The sequence below is a fragment of the Lates calcarifer genome, unplaced genomic scaffold (genome assembly GCF_001640805.2).
Source record: "Lates calcarifer isolate ASB-BC8 unplaced genomic scaffold, TLL_Latcal_v3 _unitig_4949_quiver_1134, whole genome shotgun sequence".
Lineage (NCBI taxonomy): Eukaryota > Metazoa > Chordata > Actinopteri > Centropomidae > Lates > Lates calcarifer.
In genome coordinates, this window is record NW_026117204.1 from 1 (window position 1) to 22,984 (window position 22,984).

A 22,984-nucleotide genomic window follows, 5' to 3' on the forward strand; every position below is an offset into this window, starting at 1 on the left:
GGCTGGGACGACTGGGGTTCTCGGCTGCCCTCAAGGCGAAGGCCGTACTGACTCTGGTTCTCTTCATAACGCACAAGTCTTTCGCCTTTTACTAAAGACTTCCGTGGAGAGGAACGCCAACGAGTTTAAGCTATTTTTGGTAGGTTTGGCCGTAAGGCTGAGCCCTTTGAGTGTGTGAAAAGTCAAACGGCTGTCTCCGCTAAGAACCAGGGGTGCAAAGTGGGGAGACTGGGTGGGGGTGCTAAGCAGCAGCCATTGTTAGGCTGGCTTGAAAACAGGGCACCGTGACAAGAGAGGATCGTGCCAAGAGCTTGGACGGAACACGAAACGCTTTGGACTCATCGCTTCTCGGCCTTTTGGCTAAGATCAAGTGTAGTATCTGTTCTTATCAGTTTAATATCTGATACGTCCCCTACCCGGGGACCATATATTAAATTGATTTTTGGATCAGGGAGCCGGAACGGGGGCTTGCTCCTTCCACTCCACGCATCGACCCGGTATTGCATTACCTCCAGGTACGGTGCACATTCTCTGGAAACGTGCAATGTAACTATAGAGTTTTGTGGGGGGTGTTTTTTCCAGGGGAGTCCCTTGCTTTTCTCACATTCCTTTATCGATAGGGTACAAGTTGCTCAAAGCCCTGATGCGGTTACTGAGTCGTACGCTTAGTGGTGCACTCTTGATTTTTCCCTTCCCCGGAGGTTGATCAGGGTGTACCGTCTCTCTTTTGCAGCTGGAAAAGAAGGTAAAGTAAGCAGTTCCCTCTATAGAAGGGGATAACGTGTCCAACAGACCTTTAGAGACGGGAGCATACACGGCTTATGCATTACTGTTTTTTGAAAAAAAACAGGCACATTCCAGTTTGTCTGGGCCGAGCTCTGACCGGTGAGAAAAGTCAATAAAACCAGCAAAGTTTGTGCACCGCGCAACTTTGTCAAACTGCAGTATAGTGCTTGCAACGCCTCGGCGACAAGCCTCAGATGAGGGTCAGCTAATGCTGATGTCGCCGAACTCTGGCATTGTGCAGTGTGGCCACCATCAGCCAGGGTGCTGTGTCTGGAACCGACCCCACCGTCTCTGACAACTCCAACTCATACTTACCTGGCAGGGGAGATACCATGATCAAGAAGGTGGTTCACCCAGGGCGAGGCTCAGCCATTGCACTCCGGTTGCGCTGACCCCTGCGAATTCCCCAAATGTGGGAGTCTCGACTGCATAATTTCTGGTAGTGGGGGACTGCGTTCGCGCTCTCCCCTGACCGCTACGTCAAAGGAAAACAAGGTGTCCCGGGTAGCTTCTTTTACTCGTAAGCGTGAAAGCGTGCTGCCAACTATGCCAGTTTTACGACTGCAGAGTCGGTGCTGTTGTCGGGCCGTGACGATTGGTGGGCGTTTCTGTATGTTACAAGCACACATGCCCCAGCCCCGCCCCCGCCCCCCAAAGGCGGGGCTTTCCGCCTAAGCCTAACCCTCCGCAAACCCCATTGGATAGCGCATGTGACAGTACGGGGCAGGGTAGCTGACGGGTGCGATCTGGGATTTGGAACGCGGCAGGCGCAAAGAGAGGCCTACCGTGACGGTGGTGGCTGGGACGACTGGGGTTCTCGGCTGCCCTCAAGGCGAAGGCCCGTACTGACTCTGGTTTCTCTTCATAACGCACAAGTCTTTCGCCTTTTACTAAAGACTTCCGTGGAGAGGAACGCCAACGAGTTTAAGCTATTTTTGGTAGGTTTGGCCGTAAGGCTGAGCCCTTTGAGTGTGTGAAAAGTCAAACGGCTGTCTCCGCTAAGAACCAGGGGTGCAAAGTGGGGAGACTGGGTGGGGGTGCTAAGCAGCAGCCATTGTTAGGCTGGCTTGAAAACAGGGCACCGTGACAAGAGAGGATCGTGCCAAGAGCTTGGACGGAACACGAAACGCTTTGGACTCATCGCTTCTCGGCCTTTTGGCTAAGATCAAGTGTAGTATCTGTTCTTATCAGTTTAATATCTGATACGTCCCCTACCCGGGGACCATATATTAAATTGATTTTTGGATCAGGGAGCCGGAACGGGGGCTTGCTCCTTCCACTCCACGCATCGACCCCGGTATTGCATTACCTCCAGGTACGGTGCACATTCTCTGGAAACGTGCAATGTAACTATAGAGTTTTGTGGGGGGTGTTTTTTCCAGGGGAGTCCCTTGCTTTTCTCACATTCCTTTATCGATAGGGTACAAGTTGCTCAAAGCCCTGATGCGGTTACTGAGTCGTACGCTTAGTGGTGCACTCTTGATTTTTCCCTTCCCCGGAGGTTGATCAGGGTGTACCGTCTCTCTTTTGCAGCTGGAAAAGAAGGTAAAGTAAGCAGTTCCCTCTATAGAAGGGGATAACGTGTCCAACAGACCTTTAGAGACGGGAGCATACACGGCTTATGCATTACTGTTTTTTGAAAAAAAACAGGCACATTCCAGTTTGTCTGGGCCGAGCTCCGACCGGTGAGAAAAGTCAATAAAACCAGCAAAGTTTGTGCACCGCGCAACTTTGTCAAACTGCAGTATAGTGCTTGCAACGCCTCGGGGACAAGCCTCAGATGAGGGTCAGCTAATGCTGATGTCGCCGAACTCTGGCATTGTGCAGTGTGGCCACCATCAGCCAGGGTGCTGTGTCTGGAACCGACCCCACCGTCTCTGACAACTCCAACTCATACTTACCTGGCAGGGGAGATACCATGATCAAGAAGGTGGTTCACCCAGGGCGAGGCTCAGCCATTGCACTCCGGTTGCGCTGACCCCTGCGAATTCCCCAAATGTGGGAGTCTCGACTGCATAATTTCTGGTAGTGGGGGACTGCGTTCGCGCTCTCCCCTGACCGCTACGTCAAAGGAAAACAAGGTGTCCCGGGTAGCTTCTTTTACTCGTAAGCGTGAAAGCGTGCTGCCAACTATGCCAGTTTTACGACTGCAGAGTCGGTGCTGTTGTCGGGCCGTGACGATTGGTGGGCGTTTCTGTATGTTACAAGCACACATGCCCCAGCCCCCGCCCCCGCCCCCCAAAGGCGGGGCTTTCCGCCTAAGCCTAACCCTCCGCAAACCCCATTGGATAGCGCATGTGACAGTACGGGGCAGGGTAGCTGACGGGTGCGATCTGGGATTTGGAACGCGGCAGGCGCAAAGAGAGGCCTACCGTGACGGTGGTGGCTGGGACGACTGGGGTTCTCGGCTGCCCTCAAGGCGAAGGCCGTACTGACTCTGGTTTCTCTTCATAACGCACAAGTCTTTCGCCTTTTACTAAAGACTTCCGTGGAGAGGAACGCCAACGAGTTTAAGCTATTTTTGGTAGGTTTGGCCGTAAGGCTGAGCCCTTTGAGTGTGTGAAAAGTCAAACGGCTGTCTCCGCTAAGAACCAGGGGTGCAAAGTGGGGAGACTGGGTGGGGGTGCTAAGCAGCAGCCATTGTTAGGCTGGCTTGAAAACAGGGCACCGTGACAAGAGAGGATCGTGCCAAGAGCTTGGACGGAACACGAAACGCTTTGGACTCATCGCTTCTCGGCCTTTTGGCTAAGATCAAGTGTAGTATCTGTTCTTATCAGTTTAATATCTGATACGTCCCCTACCCGGGGACCATATATTAAATTGATTTTTGGATCAGGGAGCCGGAACGGGGGCTTGCTCCTTCCACTCCACGCATCGACCCGGTATTGCATTACCTCCAGGTACGGTGCACATTCTCTGGAAACGTGCAATGTAACTATAGAGTTTTGTGGGGGGTGTTTTTTCCAGGGGAGTCCCTTGCTTTTCTCACATTCCTTTATCGATAGGGTACAAGTTGCTCAAAGCCCTGATGCGGTTACTGAGTCGTACGCTTAGTGGTGCACTCTTGATTTTTCCCTTCCCCGGAGGTTGATCAGGGTGTACCGTCTCTCTTTTGCAGCTGGAAAAGAAGGTAAAGTAAGCAGTTCCCTCTATAGAAGGGGATAACGTGTCCAACAGACCTTTAGAGACGGGAGCATACACGGCTTATGCATTACTGTTTTTTGAAAAAAAACAGGCACATTCCAGTTTGTCTGGGCCGAGCTCCGACCGGTGAGAAAAGTCAATAAAACCAGCAAAGTTTGTGCACCGCGCAACTTTGTCAAACTGCAGTATAGTGCTTGCAACGCCTCGGGGACAAGCCTCAGATGAGGGTCAGCTAATGCTGATGTCGCCGAACTCTGGCATTGTGCAGTGTGGCCACCATCAGCCAGGGTGCTGTGTCTGGAACCGACCCCACCGTCTCTGACAACTCCAACTCATACTTACCTGGCAGGGGAGATACCATGATCAAGAAGGTGGTTCACCCAGGGCGAGGCTCAGCCATTGCACTCCGGTTGCGCTGACCCCTGCGAATTCCCCAAATGTGGGAGTCTCGACTGCATAATTTCTGGTAGTGGGGGACTGCGTTCGCGCTCTCCCCTGACCGCTACGTCAAAGGAAAACAAGGTGTCCCGGGTAGCTTCTTTTACTCGTAAGCGTGAAAGCGTGCTGCCAACTATGCCAGTTTTACGACTGCAGAGTCGGTGCTGTTGTCGGGCCGTGACGATTGGTGGGCGTTTCTGTATGTTACAAGCACACATGCCCCCGCCCCCGCCCCCCAAAGGCGGGGCTTTCCGCCTAAGCCTAACCCTCCGCAAACCCCATTGGATAGCGCATGTGACAGTACGGGGCAGGGTAGCTGACGGGTGCGATCTGGGATTTGGAACGCGGCAGGCGCAAAGAGAGGCCTACCGTGACGGTGGTGGCTGGGACGACTGGGGTTCTCGGCTGCCCTCAAGGCGAAGGCCGTACTGACTCTGGTTTCTCTTCATAACGCACAAGTCTTTCGCCTTTTACTAAAGACTTCCGTGGAGAGGAACGCCAACGAGTTTAAGCTATTTTTGGTAGGTTTGGCCGTAAGGCTGAGCCCTTTGAGTGTGTGAAAAGTCAAACGGCTGTCTCCGCTAAGAACCAGGGGTGCAAAGTGGGGAGACTGGGTGGGGGTGCTAAGCAGCAGCCATTGTTAGGCTGGCTTGAAAACAGGGCACCGTGACAAGAGAGGATCGTGCCAAGAGCTTGGACGGAACACGAAACGCTTTGGACTCATCGCTTCTCGGCCTTTTGGCTAAGATCAAGTGTAGTATCTGTTCTTATCAGTTTAATATCTGATACGTCCCCTACCCGGGGACCATATATTAAATTGATTTTTGGATCAGGGAGCCGGAACGGGGGCTTGCTCCTTCCACTCCACGCATCGACCCGGTATTGCATTACCTCCAGGTACGGTGCACATTCTCTGGAAACGTGCAATGTAACTATAGAGTTTTGTGGGGGGTGTTTTTTCCAGGGGAGTCCCTTGCTTTTCTCACATTCCTTTATCGATAGGGTACAAGTTGCTCAAAGCCCTGATGCGGTTACTGAGTCGTACGCTTAGTGGTGCACTCTTGATTTTTCCCTTCCCCGGAGGTTGATCAGGGTGTACCGTCTCTCTTTTGCAGCTGGAAAAGAAGGTAAAGTAAGCAGTTCTCTCTATATAAGGGGATAACGTGTCCAACAGACCTTTAGAGACGGGAGCATACACGGCTTATGCATTACTGTTTTTTGAAAAAAAACAGGCACATTCCAGTTTGTCTGGGCCGAGCTCCGACCGGTGAGAAAAGTCAATAAAACCAGCAAAGTTTGTGCACCGCGCAACTTTGTCAAACTGCAGTATAGTGCTTGCAACGCCTCGGGGACAAGCCTCAGATGAGGGTCAGCTAATGCTGATGTCGCCGAACTCTGGCATTGTGCAGTGTGGCCACCATCAGCCAGGGTGCTGTGTCTGGAACCGACCCCACCGTCTCTGACAACTCCAACTCATACTTACCTGGCAGGGGAGATACCATGATCAAGAAGGTGGTTCACCCAGGGCGAGGCTCAGCCATTGCACTCCGGTTGCGCTGACCCCTGCGAATTCCCCAAATGTGGGAGTCTCGACTGCATAATTTCTGGTAGTGGGGGACTGCGTTCGCGCTCTCCCCTGACCGCTACGTCAAAGGAAAACAAGGTGTCCCGGGTAGCTTCTTTTACTCGTAAGCGTGAAAGCGTGCTGCCAACTATGCCAGTTTTACGACTGCAGAGTCGGTGCTGTTGTCGGGCCGTGACGATTGGTGGGCGTTTCTGTATGTTACAAGCACACATGCCCCCGCCCCCGCCCCCCAAAGGCGGGGCTTTCCGCCTAAGCCTAACCCTCCGCAAACCCCATTGGATAGCGCATGTGACAGTACGGGGCAGGGTAGCTGACGGGTGCGATCTGGGATTTGGAACGCGGCAGGCGCAAAGAGAGGCCTACCGTGACGGTGGTGGCTGGGACGACTGGGGTTCTCGGCTGCCCTCAAGGCGAAGGCCGTACTGACTCTGGTTTCTCTTCATAACGCACAAGTCTTTCGCCTTTTACTAAAGACTTCCGTGGAGAGGAACGCCAACGAGTTTAAGCTATTTTTGGTAGGTTTGGCCGTAAGGCTGAGCCCTTTGAGTGTGTGAAAAGTCAAACGGCTGTCTCCGCTAAGAACCAGGGGTGCAAAGTGGGGAGACTGGGTGGGGGTGCTAAGCAGCAGCCATTGTTAGGCTGGCTTGAAAACAGGGCACCGTGACAAGAGAGGATCGTGCCAAGAGCTTGGACGGAACACGAAACGCTTTGGACTCATCGCTTCTCGGCCTTTTGGCTAAGACTGCGATCGCCTCCTGTTGGTGGTTAAAATCCTTGTCTGTCGTGGCATCGGTTTTATCAGTGCTTGGGAGGATATTTCTAAATGTTCCTTGTTTAAAGCATTTCAATTTTCCAGTAATTGAAAATCTTTAACAAATAGGAATTCATTGGCTGAGAGAGCTATTTTACCTGTTCTCTGCAGGTTGTAACATCTTGACCAGGCCGATCAGGTAAGTACTCTTTGTCTCTTGTGTTATTTATTGTTTTTCATTATTCTTACTTATCGGATTGATCTTTTACTGGTTTTATTGTTTTAAGCACTTTTTTAGCTTGTGGTGCCTCCATCATGTCGGCCACCCATGCCGGCATGCGGAGGCACCACAGCGTTCGTTTAAATTTCGTGGAGAGAGAGGGTAAACTCCTGGGGATGTCCAGACTGGACTTCTCCAGGAAGCTAGTCCAAAAAGCCTTGGGTTTCACACCAAATGATCTGAACTGTATACTGACCTTGCCTTTTGGTAAAGGCTTTGATGTGAGTTTCCGTTCAGCAGCTCTGCTAAGAGAGTTTTGGACACGTTTTGAAAATGTTAAACCCCAGTTTTCTGCCTTCAGTGTGGAGAAACTGACTGACAATGCCTTAAAAACGGTTATTGTCAGAATGTTCAATGAAACAGTGAATGCAGAGGACATTTGTTTGTGGCTGGGAAGATATTGCACTGTTAAAGGCCAGGCTACCAAAGTGAGAGATGAGGATGGCATTTGGAACTGCGCTTGGAGGGTCCCCATTCAACAATGGCAGGACCCCCAGGGCTTCCAAGGCCTAAAACATCTGCCATCCATGATAGTTCTGGGAGAAAACAGGGGCTACATCCATTACCAGGGTCAGCCCAAGCTCTGCCGCAAGTGTGGTGAGCACGGGCACCTGGCCGAAGCTTGTCAGCAGACTGTCTGTGGGAAATGCAGAGAAATTGGGCACACCTTTGAGGAGTGCACCAATGGCAGAAAATGCAATCTATGTGGAGAATCAAACCACCTCTTCAGAGATTGCCCCAAATCTTTTGCCAACAAAGTAAAGGCAGCAAAAGCAAGTGGGCAAAATGGTGGACCAGGCCAGGCAGTTAGAGAGCTAATTGAAGAGGCTGGGCCGGAAAATTCAAATCTCCCGCCAAATCCTGTGATTGGAGGAGTGGAATCAGATGAGGCGGGAGAAAGGGAGGGGCCTGCAACAGCCCCATCAACAGAGAGTTCTGGAGAGGATGGGGCAATGCAGGTAGAGGGCGGAGCTAGTTCAGATAATGAGGAAGGCCAATTGCAGACTGATAGCGAGGATGCCTCCCCCCCCAACGCCCAGCAAACAAAGAGGCCGGCATCAGAATTGTCCTCTGAGTCTCCTGTATTCTCAGAGAAGAGGGGAAGAGTTGGGACTCTCTCAGACAGTTCATCTGTGGAGGAGCCCAGAGTCTTCCCCTCCGATTCACCAAATGAGGTCTCATTTTTAACAATAGCTCTGCAATCAACCCCTAAGGACTCAAAACTAAATGCAAGGTTGCAGCCTAGACCAACCCCCAGAGTCCATCCGGGGACTGGAGCTAAACCCCCTTACTCTTCACCTGTAAGAGTGAAGGAAGAGCTCCATTCACAGCAGATTATCTGACTGCCATTTTATCTCTGAAATTCCTTGTATAGTCCTTTTAAAATTTCATACCTGTTGTTTTTAACCATACTCATGACTCTCACCTTCTCAACCGTCAATGTGAGAAGTGTGAAGTCGCGAGTTAGAGCCCAGAGTATTTTATCCTATCTTGTTTCCTTTAAGTCAGATGTGTTTTTAATACAGGAATGTGGCATTCCGTTTTTAAAACACTACAGACAGTGGGAGGAGTTGTGGCCATATACATCAATATGGAGTGGATCAAATTACAACAAAAATGATGGAGTGGCCATTTTAATCAAAAATCCTCAGGTTCTGGTGAAGGGCAGCACTGTGGTGAGAAACGGTCGGGCACTTTTAGCACACTTGACTTTTAGGGGAAGGGATTTTAATCTCTTAAATATTTATGGCTTTAATGACAGGAATGACAGGTATGACCTTTTAGAAGAACTGCAGTTCCACATGCTAGGTAGGGAACCTTTAGTTGTAGGGGGTGATTTTAATTGTATTTTAAGCAGGAAAGACAGGAAAAGAGGAGGGCAAGATTTTAAAGTTGATAAAGCATCACTTTTACTACAGGGCATATGCAGGGATTTTAAAATTCAGGACTGTTTTAAAACCATGCATCCTAGAGAGGAGGGCTTCACCTGGTTCAGTGGTGATGGCACCAGAGCCTCTCGCATAGACTATATTTTTACACGGGACTGCCCACCAACCGATGCTAGATTGACCCCTGTTTTCTTTTCCGATCACCTGATGCTTTCCTGCACCCTTTTGCTCTCTTCGGGTGTGACATCAGGAAGTGGTCTGTGGAAACTCAACTGCTCCCTTTTAGAAGACCAGGTTTTAGTCAACCAATACAGGGAGCAGTACAGAGAGTGGCAGACCCTTCAAGACTTTTACGACACATGCGCACACTGGTGGGAAATGGTGAAGGAAAAGACCCAGACTTTTTTTAGACAGGCAGGGAAGAGAAAAAAGAGTAGGGAAAATAGACGCATGATGGGACTGCAGAAACGACTACAACGCTATTTTAAACTACAACAATGCGGAATGGATTTTAGTGAGGAAATAAAACAAGTCAAAACAGAGATGTCGGTTTTAGCAGAAACCAAAAGTAAAGGTGTCATTTTAAGAAGCAGGGAACAAGAAATTGAAGAGGGGGAAAAGTGCACAAGGTATTTTTTTAAGAAAATCATAAATAAAAGGGGAACGGTTTGTAAACTAACAAAAGAAAATGGGTGCACAGTAGAAACAATAGAAGAAATTAAACAAGTTGTTGAAAACTACTATGAAAAATTGTACCAAAGGAAACCTATTGAAAAAGACACCATGACAGAAGTTTTAAACCTCATTACCGGGACAGTAGAAAACAGCGTGCTTTTAACCCAAGATTTTACGATTTTAGAGTTAAATAAATGCATCACAGGTTTTAAGAAGGGGAAGTCCCCAGGACAAGATGGACTTCCCCTGGAATTTTATTTGACATTTTGGGACATTTTAGCACCTGATTTGCTTGCTGTTTTTATGGGTTTTGAACGACTAGACCGACTTCCTGACAGTTTTAGAATAGGGATAGTGACTCTCCTTCACAAGGCCAAAGATAAGACTGATTTGAAGAACTGGAGACCTATCACTCTTTTAAACTTTGACTGCAAACTTTTTAGCAAACTTTTAGCCTCACGTATGTCTGGATTTTTAGAAGAGGTGATTCACCCAGATCAAGCCTGCGCCATTCCGGGGAGGAAGATCACCGACAGCCTCGTACTGATCCGAGACACCATCTGTTACGCGAGAGACAGAAACATCAGGCTAATAGTACTAAATTTAGATTTTGAAAAAGCCTTCGATCGGGTCTCGCACCAGTACCTCTTTCGGGTACTGCAAAAAATGGGATTTCCAGAAAGGTTTATAGCTTGGGTGGGATTGCTGTACCGGAGCATCACCAGCAGATTTGTTATTAACGGGCACCTGACAAAAGCAGTGGATATTAACTGCGGTGTTCGTCAGGGCTGTCCGTTATCTGCCCTCCTCTATGTCATCTGTATAGAACCTCTGGCGCAGATCTTGAGAAGGGACCAACGAATCAATGGGATCGGAATCCCAGGGAGCGGGGGACTTCAGACTAAATGCGTTTTATACATGGACGACGTGAACGTTTTATGCACCGACCTTTTATCTGTCAACAGGACGCTGGACTTGACTGACTGGTTTGGACGGGCCTCTGGGTCAAAACTCAACAGAGGCAAGACCCAAGCCCAACTTTATGGGCCATGGACGGCGACTGAAATGACAGGACTCCCCCTGACTGTGACACAGACTGACCAGAGAATACTGGGGGTCAAATTTGACAAGGAGGGGGGAGGGAAAACAAATTGGCCAGACGTGGTAGGAAAAGTAAGGCAAAGACTAGGATACTGGGGACTTAGAGGACTGACCATTGAAGGGAAGGTTTTAATCATCAAAGCAGTGATTTTACCCTTGCTTTTACTGATCAGTTCCGTTTTTATCCCTCCTAGGAGAGTGCTTTTAGATCTTGACCGAGCCATCTTTTACTTTTTGTGGGGCTCCAAGTGGGAAAGACTGAGGAGAGACGTGATGAGGAGGCCAAAAGAAAAAGGGGGAAAAGGAGTACCTGACCTACACTTGTTTTTAGGAAGCCGATACGTCGCGCTATACGTGAAATATGCTACAGACCCATCCAGAAACCCTAAGACCACAGCAATGACACGATTCTGGATGGGTTCTTATCTCAGAAGATTGAAGATTTTACCCACTGATCTTAAAGTACCTGTGTCCTTTAACCTGCCACCAGCCTATGCTTTTATTCAGAAGTTTTTAAAGCATTTTAACCTGGAGCAGGAGGAGCTGCAAGTTTTAGCCAATCACCGTGTGTTGATTTCTGTTGTGCAGGAGCAGGAACCAGTGAGTCCAGTGCGCGGGCTTCCATTAGGCCAGCCCTCAACAGTTTGGCGCAACGTCAACCACCCCGCTCTTCCAAACAGACTCCGGGACCTGTCATGGATGGTGGCTCACGAGATCCTCCCGGTCAGGTCCGTCATGCACTCCCGGGGCATGTCGGCGCTCTCAACCTGCCCCCGACCTGGTTGTGGCGCGCCTGAGTCGGTGAGGCATCTGCTCTGGGAGTGCAGCGCTGCCGTAGACCAGTGGGCAATGGCCGGCTCCTTACAATTCCCATACTTGCCAGCAAGGGAGGTCCTTACAGCACAGCTGGTGCTCTATGGGGTGAGCCAGGAAGCAATCAAAAAAGACGACTTTGCCAAGCAGTGGCTCACCCTGGCCGCCATCAAAGACGCCATGTGGACCTCCAGAAACTTGCTGGTAAGGAAGCACATGCAGATGCCCCCCGTGGCTGTGATCCGGATGGCCGCAGCGACGGTCCAAGTGGCCGAAGCTGCAGGCGGCAGGCCTAGGACACAGCCACAAAGAAGAATCGCCTCTGTGCCCATTTGGACGAAGGAGCCGGAGCTACACGGGAAAAGGTCAAAGCAGCGGCGGCCTGGCTCTCCGGGAGAGGAAGGTGGGAAGGAGCGAGAGGGCGGGGATCTCCTATGAGCACCAGGACAGGATCCTGAGAGACTTACTGTTTGGAGGAGCGGAGTGAGTAACCCTGGGTAGGGACTCACCCTGCTCCTGCACAAGAGAACCTTTTAACAAATACACTCCCTTTTAAAATATTCCTTTACAACTTTGTTGTTTTTTTTTTTAATCTGTAAAACCTCTTAGAAGTACTGTTTTCATTGTCTTAACTATGATTTTACAGATTATCCACAATTGTTGACAAGTTGTATTTTGATGTAGGGTGTATTTTTTTTAATTATGCAAAAGTTTCTATGGAAAATGGAAATGAGTATCAATAAAGAGGAAAAAAAAAAAAAAAAAAAAAAAATCTGTTCTTATCAGTTTAATATCTGATACGTCCCCTACCCGGGGACCATATATTAAATTGATTTTTGGATCAGGGAGCCGGAACGGGGGCTTGCTCCTTCCACTCCACGCATCGACCCGGTATTGCATTACCTCCAGGTACGGTGCACATTCTCTGGAAACGTGCAATGTAACTATAGAGTTTTGTGGGGGGTGTTTTTTCCAGGGGAGTCCCTTGCTTTTCTCACATTCCTTTATCGATAGGGTACAAGTTGCTCAAAGCCCTGATGCGGTTACTGAGTCGTACGCTTAGTGGTGCACTCTTGATTTTTCCCTTCCCCGGAGGTTGATCAGGGTGTACCGTCTCTCTTTTGCAGCTGGAAAAGAAGGTAAAGTAAGCAGTTCCCTCTATAGAAGGGGATAACGTGTCCAACAGACCTTTAGAGACGGGAGCATACACGGCTTATGCATTACTGTTTTTTGAAAAAAAACAGGCACATTCCAGTTTGTCTGGGCCGAGCTCCGACCGGTGAGAAAAGTCAATAAAACCAGCAAAGTTTGTGCACCGCGCAACTTTGTCAAACTGCAGTATAGTGCTTGCAACGCCTCGGGGACAAGCCTCAGATGAGGGTCAGCTAATGCTGATGTCGCCGAACTCTGGCATTGTGCAGTGTGGCCACCATCAGCCAGGGTGCTGTGTCTGGAACCGACCCCACCGTCTCTGACAACTCCAACTCATACTTACCTGGCAGGGGAGATACCATGATCAAGAAGGTGGTTCACCCAGGGCGAGGCTCAGCCATTGCACTCCGGTTGCGCTGACCCCTGCGAATTCCCCAAATGTGGGAGTCTCGACTGCATAATTTCTGGTAGTGGGGGACTGCGTTCGCGCTCTCCCCTGACCGCTACGTCAAAGGAAAACAAGGTGTCCCGGGTAGCTTCTTTTACTCGTAAGCGTGAAAGCGTGCTGCCAACTATGCCAGTTTTACGACTGCAGAGTCGGTGCTGTTGTCGGGCCGTGACGATTGGTGGGCGTTTCTGTATGTTACAAGCACACATGCCCCAGCCCCCGCCCCCCAAAGGCGGGGCTTTCCGCCTAAGCCTAACCCTCCGCAAACCCCATTGGATAGCGCATGTGACAGTACGGGGCAGGGTAGCTGACGGGTGCGATCTGGGATTTGGAACGCGGCAGGCGCAAAGAGAGGCCTACCGTGACGGTGGTGGCTGGGACGACTGGGGTTCTCGGCTGCCCTCAAGGCGAAGGCCGTACTGACTCTGGTTTCTCTTCATAACGCACAAGTCTTTCGCCTTTTACTAAAGACTTCCGTGGAGAGGAACGCCAACGAGTTTAAGCTATTTTTGGTAGGTTTGGCCGTAAGGCTGAGCCCTTTGAGTGTGTGAAAAGTCAAACGGCTGTCTCCGCTAAGAACCAGGGGTGCAAAGTGGGGAGACTGGGTGGGGGTGCTAAGCAGCAGCCATTGTTAGGCTGGCTTGAAAACAGGGCACCGTGACAAGAGAGGATCGTGCCAAGAGCTTGGACGGAACACGAAACGCTTTGGACTCATCGCTTCTCGGCCTTTTGGCTAAGATCAAGTGTAGTATCTGTTCTTATCAGTTTAATATCTGATACGTCCCCTACCCGGGGACCATATATTAAATTGATTTTTGGATCAGGGAGCCGGAACGGGGGCTTGCTCCTTCCACTCCACGCATCGACCCGGTATTGCATTACCTCCAGGTACGGTGCACATTCTCTGGAAACGTGCAATGTAACTATAGAGTTTTGTGGGGGGTGTTTTTTCCAGGGGAGTCCCTTGCTTTTCTCACATTCCTTTATCGATAGGGTACAAGTTGCTCAAAGCCCTGATGCGGTTACTGAGTCGTACGCTTAGTGGTGCACTCTTGATTTTTCCCTTCCCCGGAGGTTGATCAGGGTGTACCGTCTCTCTTTTGCAGCTGGAAAAGAAGGTAAAGTAAGCAGTTCTCTCTATATAAGGGGATAACGTGTCCAACAGACCTTTAGAGACGGGAGCATACACGGCTTATGCATTACTGTTTTTTGAAAAAAAACAGGCACATTCCAGTTTGTCTGGGCCGAGCTCCGACCGGTGAGAAAAGTCAATAAAACCAGCAAAGTTTGTGCACCGCGCAACTTTGTCAAACTGCAGTATAGTGCTTGCAACGCCTCGGGGACAAGCCTCAGATGAGGGTCAGCTAATGCTGATGTCGCCGAACTCTGGCATTGTGCAGTGTGGCCACCATCAGCCAGGGTGCTGTGTCTGGAACCGACCCCACCGTCTCTGACAACTCCAACTCATACTTACCTGGCAGGGGAGATACCATGATCAAGAAGGTGGTTCACCCAGGGCGAGGCTCAGCCATTGCACTCCGGTTGCGCTGACCCCTGCGAATTCCCCAAATGTGGGAGTCTCGACTGCATAATTTCTGGTAGTGGGGGACTGCGTTCGCGCTCTCCCCTGACCGCTACGTCAAAGGAAAACAAGGTGTCCCGGGTAGCTTCTTTTACTCGTAAGCGTGAAAGCGTGCTGCCAACTATGCCAGTTTTACGACTGCAGAGTCGGTGCTGTTGTCGGGCCGTGACGATTGGTGGGCGTTTCTGTATGTTACAAGCACACATGCCCCAGCCCCCCCGCCCCCGCCCCCCAAAGGCGGGGCTTTCCGCCTAAGCCTAACCCTCCGCAAACCCCATTGGATAGCGCATGTGACAGTACGGGGCAGGGTAGCTGACGGGTGCGATCTGGGATTTGGAACGCGGCAGGCGCAAAGAGAGGCCTACCGTGACGGTGGTGGCTGGGACGACTGGGGTTCTCGGCTGCCCTCAAGGCGAAGGCCGTACTGACTCTGGTTTCTCTTCATAACGCACAAGTCTTTCGCCTTTTACTAAAGACTTCCGTGGAGAGGAACGCCAACGAGTTTAAGCTATTTTTGGTAGGTTTGGCCGTAAGGCTGAGCCCTTTGAGTGTGTGAAAAGTCAAACGGCTGTCTCCGCTAAGAACCAGGGGTGCAAAGTGGGGAGACTGGGTGGGGGTGCTAAGCAGCAGCCATTGTTAGGCTGGCTTGAAAACAGGGCACCGTGACAAGAGAGGATCGTGCCAAGAGCTTGGACGGAACACGAAACGCTTTGGACTCATCGCTTCTCGGCCTTTTGGCTAAGATCAAGTGTAGTATCTGTTCTTATCAGTTTAATATCTGATACGTCCCCTACCCGGGGACCATATATTAAATTGATTTTTGGATCAGGGAGCCGGAACGGGGGCTTGCTCCTTCCACTCCACGCATCGACCCGGTATTGCATTACCTCCAGGTACGGTGCACATTCTCTGGAAACGTGCAATGTAACTATAGAGTTTTGTGGGGGTGTTTTTTCCAGGGGAGTCCCTTGCTTTTCTCACATTCCTTTATCGATAGGGTACAAGTTGCTCAAAGCCCTGATGCGGTTACTGAGTCGTACGCTTAGTGGTGCACTCTTGATTTTTCCCTTCCCCGGAGGTTGATCAGGGTGTACCGTCTCTCTTTTGCAGCTGGAAAAGAAGGTAAAGTAAGCAGTTCCCTCTATAGAAGGGGATAACGTGTCCAACAGACCTTTAGAGACGGGAGCATACACGGCTTATGCATTACTGTTTTTTGAAAAAAAACAGGCACATTCCAGTTTGTCTGGGCCGAGCTCCGACCGGTGAGAAAAGTCAATAAAACCAGCAAAGTTTGTGCACCGCGCAACTTTGTCAAACTGCAGTATAGTGCTTGCAACGCCTCGGGGACAAGCCTCAGATGAGGGTCAGCTAATGCTGATGTCGCCGAACTCTGGCATTGTGCAGTGTGGCCACCATCAGCCAGGGTGCTGTGTCTGGAACCGACCCCACCGTCTCTGACAACTCCAACTCATACTTACCTGGCAGGGGAGATACCATGATCAAGAAGGTGGTTCACCCAGGGCGAGGCTCAGCCATTGCACTCCGGTTGCGCTGACCCCTGCGAATTCCCCAAATGTGGGAGTCTCGACTGCATAATTTCTGGTAGTGGGGGACTGCGTTCGCGCTCTCCCCTGACCGCTACGTCAAAGGAAAACAAGGTGTCCCGGGTAGCTTCTTTTACTCGTAAGCGTGAAAGCGTGCTGCCAACTATGCCAGTTTTACGACTGCAGAGTCGGTGCTGTTGTCGGGCCGTGACGATTGGTGGGCGTTTCTGTATGTTACAAGCACACATGCCCCAGCCCCCGCCCCCGCCCCCCAAAGGCGGGGCTTTCCGCCTAAGCCTAACCCTCCGCAAACCCCATTGGATAGCGCATGTGACAGTACGGGGCAGGGTAGCTGACGGGTGCGATCTGGGATTTGGAACGCGGCAGGCGCAAAGAGAGGCCTACCGTGACGGTGGTGGCTGGGACGACTGGGGTTCTCGGCTGCCCTCAAGGCGAAGGCCGTACTGACTCTGGTTTCTCTTCATAACGCACAAGTCTTTCGCCTTTTACTAAAGACTTCCGTGGAGAGGAACGCCAACGAGTTTAAGCTATTTTTGGTAGGTTTGGCCGTAAGGCTGAGCCCTTTGAGTGTGTGAAAAGTCAAACGGCTGTCTCCGCTAAGAACCAGGGGTGCAAAGTGGGGAGACTGGGTGGGGGTGCTAAGCAGCAGCCATTGTTAGGCTGGCTTGAAAACAGGGCACCGTGACAAGAGAGGATCGTGCCAAGAGCTTGGACGGAACACGAAACGCTTTGGACTCATCGCTTCTCGGCCTTTTGGCTAAGATCAAGTGTAGTATCTGTTCTTATCAGTTTAATATCTGATACGTCCCCTACCCGGGGACCATATATTAAATTGATTTTTGGATCAGGGAGCCGGAACGGGGGCTTGCTCCTTCCACTCCACGCATCGACCCGGTATTGCATTACCTCCAGGTACGGTGCACATTCTCTGGAAACGTGCAATGTAACTATAGAGTTTTGTGGGGGGTGTTTTTTCCAGGGGAGTCCCTTGCTTTTCTCACATTCCTTTATCGATAGGGTACAAGTTGCTCAAAGCCCTGATGCGGTTACTGAGTCGTACGCTTAGTGGTGCACTCTTGATTTTTCCCTTCCCCGGAGGTTGATCAGGGTGTACCGTCTCTCTTTTGCAGCTGGAAAAGAAGGTAAAGTAAGCAGTTCTCTCTATATAAGGGGATAACGTGTCCAACAGACCTTTAGAGACGGGAGCATACACGGCTTATGCATTACTGTTTTTTGAAAAAAAACAGGCACATTCCAGTTTGTCTGGGCCGAGCTCCGACCGGTGAGAAAAGTCAATAAAACCAGCAAAGTTTGTGCACCGCGCAACTTTGTCAAACTGCAGTATAGTGCTTGCAACGCCTCGGGGACAAGCCTCAGATGAGGGTCAGCTAATGCTGATGTCGCCGAACTCTGGCATTGTGCAGTGTGGCCACCATCAGCCAGGGTGCTGTGTCTGGAACCGACCCCACCGTCTCTGACAACTCCAACTCATACTTACCTGGCAGGGGAGATACCATGATCAAGAAGGTGGTTCACCCAGGGCGAGGCTCAGCCATTGCACTCCGGTTGCGCTGACCCCTGCGAATTCCCCAAATGTGGGAGTCTCGACTGCATAATTTCTGGTAGTGGGGGACTGCGTTCGCGCTCTCCCCTGACCGCTACGTCAAAGGAAAACAAGGTGTCCCGGGTAGCTTCTTTTACTCGTAAGCGTGAAAGCGTGCTGCCAACTATGCCAGTTTTACGACTGCAGAGTCGGTGCTGTTGTCGGGCCGTGACGATTGGTGGGCGTTTCTGTATGTTACAAGCACACATGCCCCAGCCCCCGCCCCCGCCCCCAAAGGCGGGGCTTTCCGCCTAAGCCTAACCCTCCGCAAACCCCATTGGATAGCGCATGTGACAGTACGGGGCAGGGTAGCTGACGGGTGCGATCTGGGATTTGGAACGCGGCAGGCGCAAAGAGAGGCCTACCGTGACGGTGGTGGCTGGGACGACTGGGGTTCTCGGCTGCCCTCAAGGCGAAGGCCGTACTGACTCTGGTTTCTCTTCATAACGCACAAGTCTTTCGCCTTTTACTAAAGACTTCCGTGGAGAGGAACGCCAACGAGTTTAAGCTATTTTTGGTAGGTTTGGCCGTAAGGCTGAGCCCTTTGAGTGTGTGAAAAGTCAAACGGCTGTCTCCGCTAAGAACCAGGGGTGCAAAGTGGGGAGACTGGGTGGGGGTGCTAAGCAGCAGCCATTGTTAGGCTGGCTTGAAAACAGGGCACCGTGACAAGAGAGGATCGTGCCAAGAGCTTGGACGGAACACGAAACGCTTTGGACTCATCGCTTCTCGGCCTTTTGGCTAAGATCAAGTGTAGTATCTGTTCTTATCAGTTTAATATCTGATACGTCCCCTACCCGGGGACCATATATTAAATTGATTTTTGGATCAGGGAGCCGGAACGGGGGCTTGCTCCTTCCACTCCACGCATCGACCCGGTATTGCATTACCTCCAGGTACGGTGCACATTCTCTGGAAACGTGCAATGTAACTATAGAGTTTTGTGGGGGGTGTTTTTTCCAGGGGAGTCCCTTGCTTTTCTCACATTCCTTTATCGATAGGGTACAAGTTGCTCAAAGCCCTGATGCGGTTACTGAGTCGTACGCTTAGTGGTGCACTCTTGATTTTTCCCTTCCCCGGAGGTTGATCAGGGTGTACCGTCTCTCTTTTGCAGCTGGAAAAGAAGGTAAAGTAAGCAGTTCCCTCTATAGAAGGGGATAACGTGTCCAACAGACCTTTAGAGACGGGAGCATACACGGCTTATGCATTACTGTTTTTTGAAAAAAAACAGGCACATTCCAGTTTGTCTGGGCCGAGCTCCGACCGGTGAGAAAAGTCAATAAAACCAGCAAAGTTTGTGCACCGCGCAACTTTGTCAAACTGCAGTATAGTGCTTGCAACGCCTCGGGGACAAGCCTCAGATGAGGGTCAGCTAATGCTGATGTCGCCGAACTCTGGCATTGTGCAGTGTGGCCACCATCAGCCAGGGTGCTGTGTCTGGAACCGACCCCACCGTCTCTGACAACTCCAACTCATACTTACCTGGCAGGGGAGATACCATGATCAAGAAGGTGGTTCACCCAGGGCGAGGCTCAGCCATTGCACTCCGGTTGCGCTGACCCCTGCGAATTCCCCAAATGTGGGAGTCTCGACTGCATAATTTCTGGTAGTGGGGGACTGCGTTCGCGCTCTCCCCTGACCGCTACGTCAAAGGAAAACAAGGTGTCCCGGGTAGCTTCTTTTACTCGTAAGCGTGAAAGCGTGCTGCCAACTATGCCAGTTTTACGACTGCAGAGTCGGTGCTGTTGTCGGGCCGTGACGATTGGTGGGCGTTTCTGTATGTTACAAGCACACATGCCCCAGCCCCCGCCCCCGCCCCCCCAAAGGCGGGGCTTTCCGCCTAAGCCTAACCCTCCGCAAACCCCATTGGATAGCGCATGTGACAGTACGGGGCAGGGTAGCTGACGGGTGCGATCTGGGATTTGGAACGCGGCAGGCGCAAAGAGAGGCCTACCGTGACGGTGGTGGCTGGGACGACTGGGGTTCTCGGCTGCCCTCAAGGCGAAGGCCGTACTGACTCTGGTTTCTCTTCATAACGCACAAGTCTTTCGCCTTTTACTAAAGACTTCCGTGGAGAGGAACGCCAACGAGTTTAAGCTATTTTTGGTAGGTTTGGCCGTAAGGCTGAGCCCTTTGAGTGTGTGAAAAGTCAAACGGCTGTCTCCGCTAAGAACCAGGGGTGCAAAGTGGGGAGACTGGGTGGGGGTGCTAAGCAGCAGCCATTGTTAGGCTGGCTTGAAAACAGGGCACCGTGACAAGAGAGGATCGTGCCAAGAGCTTGGACGGAACACGAAACGCTTTGGACTCATCGCTTCTCGGCCTTTTGGCTAAGATCAAGTGTAGTATCTGTTCTTATCAGTTTAATATCTGATACGTCCCCTACCCGGGGACCATATATTAAATTGATTTTTGGATCAGGGAGCCGGAACGGGGGCTTGCTCCTTCCACTCCACGCATCGACCCGGTATTGCATTACCTCCAGGTACGGTGCACATTCTCTGGAAACGTGCAATGTAACTATAGAGTTTTGTGGGGGGTGTTTTTTCCAGGGGAGTCCCTTGCTTTTCTCACATTCCTTTATCGATAGGGTACAAGTTGCTCAAAGCCCTGATGCGGTTACTGAGTCGTACGCTTAGTGGTGCACTCTTGATTTTTCCCTTCCCCGGAGGTTGATCAGGGTGTACCGTCTCTCTTTTGGCAGCTGGAAAAGAAGGTAAAGTAAGCAGTTCCCTCTATAGAAGGGGATAACGTGTCCAACAGACCTTTTAGAGACGGGAGCATACACGGCTTATGCATTACTGTTTTTTGAAAAAAAACAGGCACATTCCAGTTTGTCTGGGCCGAGCTCCGACCGGTGAGAAAAGTCAATAAAACCAGCAAAGTTTGTGCACCGCGCAACTTTGTCAAACTGCAGTATAGTGCTTGCAACGCCTCGGGGACAAGCCTCAGATGAGGGTCAGCTAATGCTGATGTCGCCGAACTCTGGCATTGTGCAGTGTGGCCACCATCAGCCAGGGTGCTGTGTCTGGAACCGACCCCACCGTCTCTGACAACTCCAACTCATACTTACCTGGCAGGGGAGATACCATGATCAAGAAGGTGGTTCACCCAGGGCGAGGCTCAGCCATTGCACTCCGGTTGCGCTGACCCCTGCGAATTCCCCAAATGTGGGAGTCTCGACTGCATAATTTGGTAGGGGGACTGTTCGCGCTCTCCCCTGACCGCTACGTCAAAGGAAAACAAGGTGTCCGGGTAGCTTCTTTTACTCGTAAGCGTGAAAGCGTGCTGCCAACTATGCCAGTTTTACGACTGCAGAGTCGGTGCTGTTGTCGGGCCGTGACGATTGGTGGGCGTTTCTGTATGTTACAAGCACACATGCCCAGCCCCCGCCCCCCCCCCCAAAGGCGGGGCTTTCCGCCTAAGCCTAACCCTCCGCAAACCCATTGGATAGCGCATGTGACAGTACGGGGCAGGGTAGCTGACGGGTGCGATCTGGGATTTGGAACGCGGCAGGCGCAAAGAGAGTAACCGTGAAAGTGGTGGCTGGGAGTTTTACGGGTTCTCGGCGGCCCTGCAAGTTGAAGGCCGTACTGACTGGTGGTTTCTCTTCATAACGCACACAGTCTTTCGCACACATGCCCCAGCCCCCGCCGCCCCCAAAGGCGGGGCTTTCCGCCTAAGCCTAACCCTCCGCAAACCCCATTGGATAGCGCATGTGACAGTACGGGGCAGGGTAGCTGACGGGTGCGATCTGGGATTTGGAACGCGGCAGGCGCAAAGAGAGGCCTACCGTGACGGTGGTGGCTGGGACGACTGGGGTTCTCGGCTGCCCTCAAGGCGAAGGCCGTACTGACTCTGGTTTCTCTTCATAACGCACAAGTCTTTCGCCTTTTACTAAAGACTTCCGTGGAGAGGAACGCCAACGAGTTTAAGCTTTTTTGGTAGGTTTGGCCGTAAGGCTGAGCCCTTTGAGTGTGTGAAAAGTCAAACGGCTGTCCGCTAAGAACCAGGGGTGCAAAGTGGGAGACTGGGTGGGGTGCTAAGCAGCAGCCATTGTTAGGCTGGCTTGAAAACAGGGCACCGTGACAAGAGAGGATCGTGCCAAGAGCTTGGACGGAACACGAAACGCTTTGGACTCATCGCTTCTCGGCCTTTTGGCTAAGATCAAGTGTAGTATCTGTTCTTATCAGTTTAATATCTGATACGTCCCTACCCGGGACCATATATTAAATTGATTTTTGGATCAGGGAGCCGGAACGGGGGCTTGCTCCTTCCACTCCACGCATCGACCCGGTATTGCATTACCTCCAGGTACGGTGCACATTCTCTGGAAACGTGCAATGTAACTATAGAGTTTTGTGGGGGTTTTTTTTTTTTTTCAGGGGAGTCCCTTGCTTTTCTCACATTCCTTTATCGATAGGGTACAAGTTGCTCAAAGCCCTGATGCGGTTACTGAGTCGTACGCTTAGTGGTGCACTCTTGATTTTTCCCTTCCCCGGAGGTTGATCAGGGTGTACCGTCTCTTTTTGCAGCTGGAAAAGAAGGTAAAGTAAGCAGTTCCTCTATAGAAGGGGATAACGTGTCCAACAGACCTTTAGAGACGGGAGCATACACGGCTTATGCATTACTGTTTTTTGAAAAAAAACAGGCACATTCCAGTTTGTCTGGGCCGAGCTCCGACCGGTGAGAAAAGTCAATAAAACCAGCAAAGTTTGTGCACCGCGCAACTTTGTCAAACTGCAGTATAGTGCTTGCAACGCCTCGGGGACAAGCCTCAGATGAGGGTCAGCTAATGCTGATGTCGCCGAACTCTGGCATTGTGCAGTGTGGCCACCATCAGCCAGGGTGCTGTGTCTGGAACCGACCCCACCGTCTCTGACAACTCCAACTCATACTTACCTGGCAGGGGAGATACCATGATCAAGAAGGTGGTTCACCCAGGGCGAGGCTCAGCCATTGCACTCCGGTTGCGCTGACCCCTGCGAATTCCCCAAATGTGGGAGTCTCGACTGCATAATTTCTGGTAGTGGGGGACTGCGTTCGCGCTCTCCCCTGACCGCTACGTCAAAGGAAAACAAGGTGTCCCGGGTAGCTTCTTTTACTCGTAAGCGTGAAAGCGTGCTGCCAACTATGCCAGTTTTACGACTGCAGAGTCGGTGCTGTTGTCGGGCCGTG

General features: G+C 51.2%; 32 non-coding genes and 1 pseudogene across 32 annotated transcripts; all 33 read left to right on the forward strand.

Annotated features, from left to right (window-relative positions):
• Positions 1-48: 48 nt before the first annotated feature.
• LOC127140682 (U5 spliceosomal RNA) lies at positions 49-159 on the forward strand. Its single transcript, XR_007811168.1, has one exon. It is a non-coding gene; the product is annotated as a U5 spliceosomal RNA (small nuclear RNA).
• A 181-nt stretch (positions 160-340) lies between these two features.
• LOC127140659 (U2 spliceosomal RNA) lies at positions 341-531 on the forward strand. Its single transcript, XR_007811146.1, has one exon. It is a non-coding gene; the product is annotated as a U2 spliceosomal RNA (small nuclear RNA).
• Positions 532-1,093: 562 nt separating this feature from the next.
• Positions 1,094-1,257, forward strand: LOC127140652 (U1 spliceosomal RNA). The gene has a single exon (XR_007811139.1). It is a non-coding gene; the product is annotated as a U1 spliceosomal RNA (small nuclear RNA).
• Positions 1,258-1,632: 375 nt separating this feature from the next.
• On the forward strand, positions 1,633-1,744 carry LOC127140671 (U5 spliceosomal RNA). The gene has a single exon (XR_007811157.1). It is a non-coding gene; the product is annotated as a U5 spliceosomal RNA (small nuclear RNA).
• A 181-nt stretch (positions 1,745-1,925) lies between these two features.
• Positions 1,926-2,117, forward strand: LOC127140668 (U2 spliceosomal RNA). Its single transcript, XR_007811155.1, has one exon. It is a non-coding gene; the product is annotated as a U2 spliceosomal RNA (small nuclear RNA).
• A 562-nt stretch (positions 2,118-2,679) lies between these two features.
• Positions 2,680-2,843, forward strand: LOC127140663 (U1 spliceosomal RNA). Its single transcript, XR_007811150.1, has one exon. It is a non-coding gene; the product is annotated as a U1 spliceosomal RNA (small nuclear RNA).
• A 375-nt stretch (positions 2,844-3,218) lies between these two features.
• LOC127140672 (U5 spliceosomal RNA) lies at positions 3,219-3,330 on the forward strand. The gene has a single exon (XR_007811158.1). It is a non-coding gene; the product is annotated as a U5 spliceosomal RNA (small nuclear RNA).
• Positions 3,331-3,511: 181 nt separating this feature from the next.
• LOC127140660 (U2 spliceosomal RNA) lies at positions 3,512-3,702 on the forward strand. The gene has a single exon (XR_007811147.1). It is a non-coding gene; the product is annotated as a U2 spliceosomal RNA (small nuclear RNA).
• Positions 3,703-4,264: 562 nt separating this feature from the next.
• Positions 4,265-4,428, forward strand: LOC127140674 (U1 spliceosomal RNA). The gene has a single exon (XR_007811160.1). It is a non-coding gene; the product is annotated as a U1 spliceosomal RNA (small nuclear RNA).
• A 369-nt stretch (positions 4,429-4,797) lies between these two features.
• Positions 4,798-4,909, forward strand: LOC127140673 (U5 spliceosomal RNA). Its single transcript, XR_007811159.1, has one exon. It is a non-coding gene; the product is annotated as a U5 spliceosomal RNA (small nuclear RNA).
• Positions 4,910-5,090: 181 nt separating this feature from the next.
• LOC127140661 (U2 spliceosomal RNA) lies at positions 5,091-5,281 on the forward strand. The gene has a single exon (XR_007811148.1). It is a non-coding gene; the product is annotated as a U2 spliceosomal RNA (small nuclear RNA).
• A 562-nt stretch (positions 5,282-5,843) lies between these two features.
• On the forward strand, positions 5,844-6,007 carry LOC127140683 (U1 spliceosomal RNA). The gene has a single exon (XR_007811169.1). It is a non-coding gene; the product is annotated as a U1 spliceosomal RNA (small nuclear RNA).
• A 369-nt stretch (positions 6,008-6,376) lies between these two features.
• Positions 6,377-6,488, forward strand: LOC127140675 (U5 spliceosomal RNA). Its single transcript, XR_007811161.1, has one exon. It is a non-coding gene; the product is annotated as a U5 spliceosomal RNA (small nuclear RNA).
• Positions 6,489-12,169: 5,681 nt separating this feature from the next.
• On the forward strand, positions 12,170-12,387 carry LOC127140670 (uncharacterized; annotated as a pseudogene).
• Positions 12,388-12,949: 562 nt separating this feature from the next.
• Positions 12,950-13,113, forward strand: LOC127140684 (U1 spliceosomal RNA). Its single transcript, XR_007811170.1, has one exon. It is a non-coding gene; the product is annotated as a U1 spliceosomal RNA (small nuclear RNA).
• A 369-nt stretch (positions 13,114-13,482) lies between these two features.
• Positions 13,483-13,594, forward strand: LOC127140676 (U5 spliceosomal RNA). Its single transcript, XR_007811162.1, has one exon. It is a non-coding gene; the product is annotated as a U5 spliceosomal RNA (small nuclear RNA).
• A 181-nt stretch (positions 13,595-13,775) lies between these two features.
• On the forward strand, positions 13,776-13,966 carry LOC127140662 (U2 spliceosomal RNA). The gene has a single exon (XR_007811149.1). It is a non-coding gene; the product is annotated as a U2 spliceosomal RNA (small nuclear RNA).
• A 562-nt stretch (positions 13,967-14,528) lies between these two features.
• Positions 14,529-14,692, forward strand: LOC127140653 (U1 spliceosomal RNA). The gene has a single exon (XR_007811140.1). It is a non-coding gene; the product is annotated as a U1 spliceosomal RNA (small nuclear RNA).
• A 377-nt stretch (positions 14,693-15,069) lies between these two features.
• LOC127140677 (U5 spliceosomal RNA) lies at positions 15,070-15,181 on the forward strand. The gene has a single exon (XR_007811163.1). It is a non-coding gene; the product is annotated as a U5 spliceosomal RNA (small nuclear RNA).
• Positions 15,182-15,362: 181 nt separating this feature from the next.
• On the forward strand, positions 15,363-15,553 carry LOC127140664 (U2 spliceosomal RNA). Its single transcript, XR_007811151.1, has one exon. It is a non-coding gene; the product is annotated as a U2 spliceosomal RNA (small nuclear RNA).
• Positions 15,554-16,114: 561 nt separating this feature from the next.
• On the forward strand, positions 16,115-16,278 carry LOC127140654 (U1 spliceosomal RNA). Its single transcript, XR_007811141.1, has one exon. It is a non-coding gene; the product is annotated as a U1 spliceosomal RNA (small nuclear RNA).
• Positions 16,279-16,653: 375 nt separating this feature from the next.
• LOC127140678 (U5 spliceosomal RNA) lies at positions 16,654-16,765 on the forward strand. Its single transcript, XR_007811164.1, has one exon. It is a non-coding gene; the product is annotated as a U5 spliceosomal RNA (small nuclear RNA).
• Positions 16,766-16,946: 181 nt separating this feature from the next.
• Positions 16,947-17,137, forward strand: LOC127140665 (U2 spliceosomal RNA). Its single transcript, XR_007811152.1, has one exon. It is a non-coding gene; the product is annotated as a U2 spliceosomal RNA (small nuclear RNA).
• A 562-nt stretch (positions 17,138-17,699) lies between these two features.
• On the forward strand, positions 17,700-17,863 carry LOC127140655 (U1 spliceosomal RNA). Its single transcript, XR_007811142.1, has one exon. It is a non-coding gene; the product is annotated as a U1 spliceosomal RNA (small nuclear RNA).
• A 374-nt stretch (positions 17,864-18,237) lies between these two features.
• LOC127140679 (U5 spliceosomal RNA) lies at positions 18,238-18,349 on the forward strand. Its single transcript, XR_007811165.1, has one exon. It is a non-coding gene; the product is annotated as a U5 spliceosomal RNA (small nuclear RNA).
• Positions 18,350-18,530: 181 nt separating this feature from the next.
• On the forward strand, positions 18,531-18,721 carry LOC127140666 (U2 spliceosomal RNA). The gene has a single exon (XR_007811153.1). It is a non-coding gene; the product is annotated as a U2 spliceosomal RNA (small nuclear RNA).
• A 562-nt stretch (positions 18,722-19,283) lies between these two features.
• On the forward strand, positions 19,284-19,447 carry LOC127140656 (U1 spliceosomal RNA). The gene has a single exon (XR_007811143.1). It is a non-coding gene; the product is annotated as a U1 spliceosomal RNA (small nuclear RNA).
• A 376-nt stretch (positions 19,448-19,823) lies between these two features.
• LOC127140680 (U5 spliceosomal RNA) lies at positions 19,824-19,935 on the forward strand. Its single transcript, XR_007811166.1, has one exon. It is a non-coding gene; the product is annotated as a U5 spliceosomal RNA (small nuclear RNA).
• A 181-nt stretch (positions 19,936-20,116) lies between these two features.
• On the forward strand, positions 20,117-20,307 carry LOC127140667 (U2 spliceosomal RNA). The gene has a single exon (XR_007811154.1). It is a non-coding gene; the product is annotated as a U2 spliceosomal RNA (small nuclear RNA).
• A 564-nt stretch (positions 20,308-20,871) lies between these two features.
• On the forward strand, positions 20,872-21,029 carry LOC127140658 (U1 spliceosomal RNA). Its single transcript, XR_007811145.1, has one exon. It is a non-coding gene; the product is annotated as a U1 spliceosomal RNA (small nuclear RNA).
• Positions 21,030-21,659: 630 nt separating this feature from the next.
• Positions 21,660-21,770, forward strand: LOC127140681 (U5 spliceosomal RNA). The gene has a single exon (XR_007811167.1). It is a non-coding gene; the product is annotated as a U5 spliceosomal RNA (small nuclear RNA).
• Positions 21,771-21,947: 177 nt separating this feature from the next.
• Positions 21,948-22,136, forward strand: LOC127140669 (U2 spliceosomal RNA). Its single transcript, XR_007811156.1, has one exon. It is a non-coding gene; the product is annotated as a U2 spliceosomal RNA (small nuclear RNA).
• Positions 22,137-22,700: 564 nt separating this feature from the next.
• LOC127140657 (U1 spliceosomal RNA) lies at positions 22,701-22,864 on the forward strand. Its single transcript, XR_007811144.1, has one exon. It is a non-coding gene; the product is annotated as a U1 spliceosomal RNA (small nuclear RNA).
• The last annotated feature ends 120 nt before the right edge of the window (positions 22,865-22,984 follow it).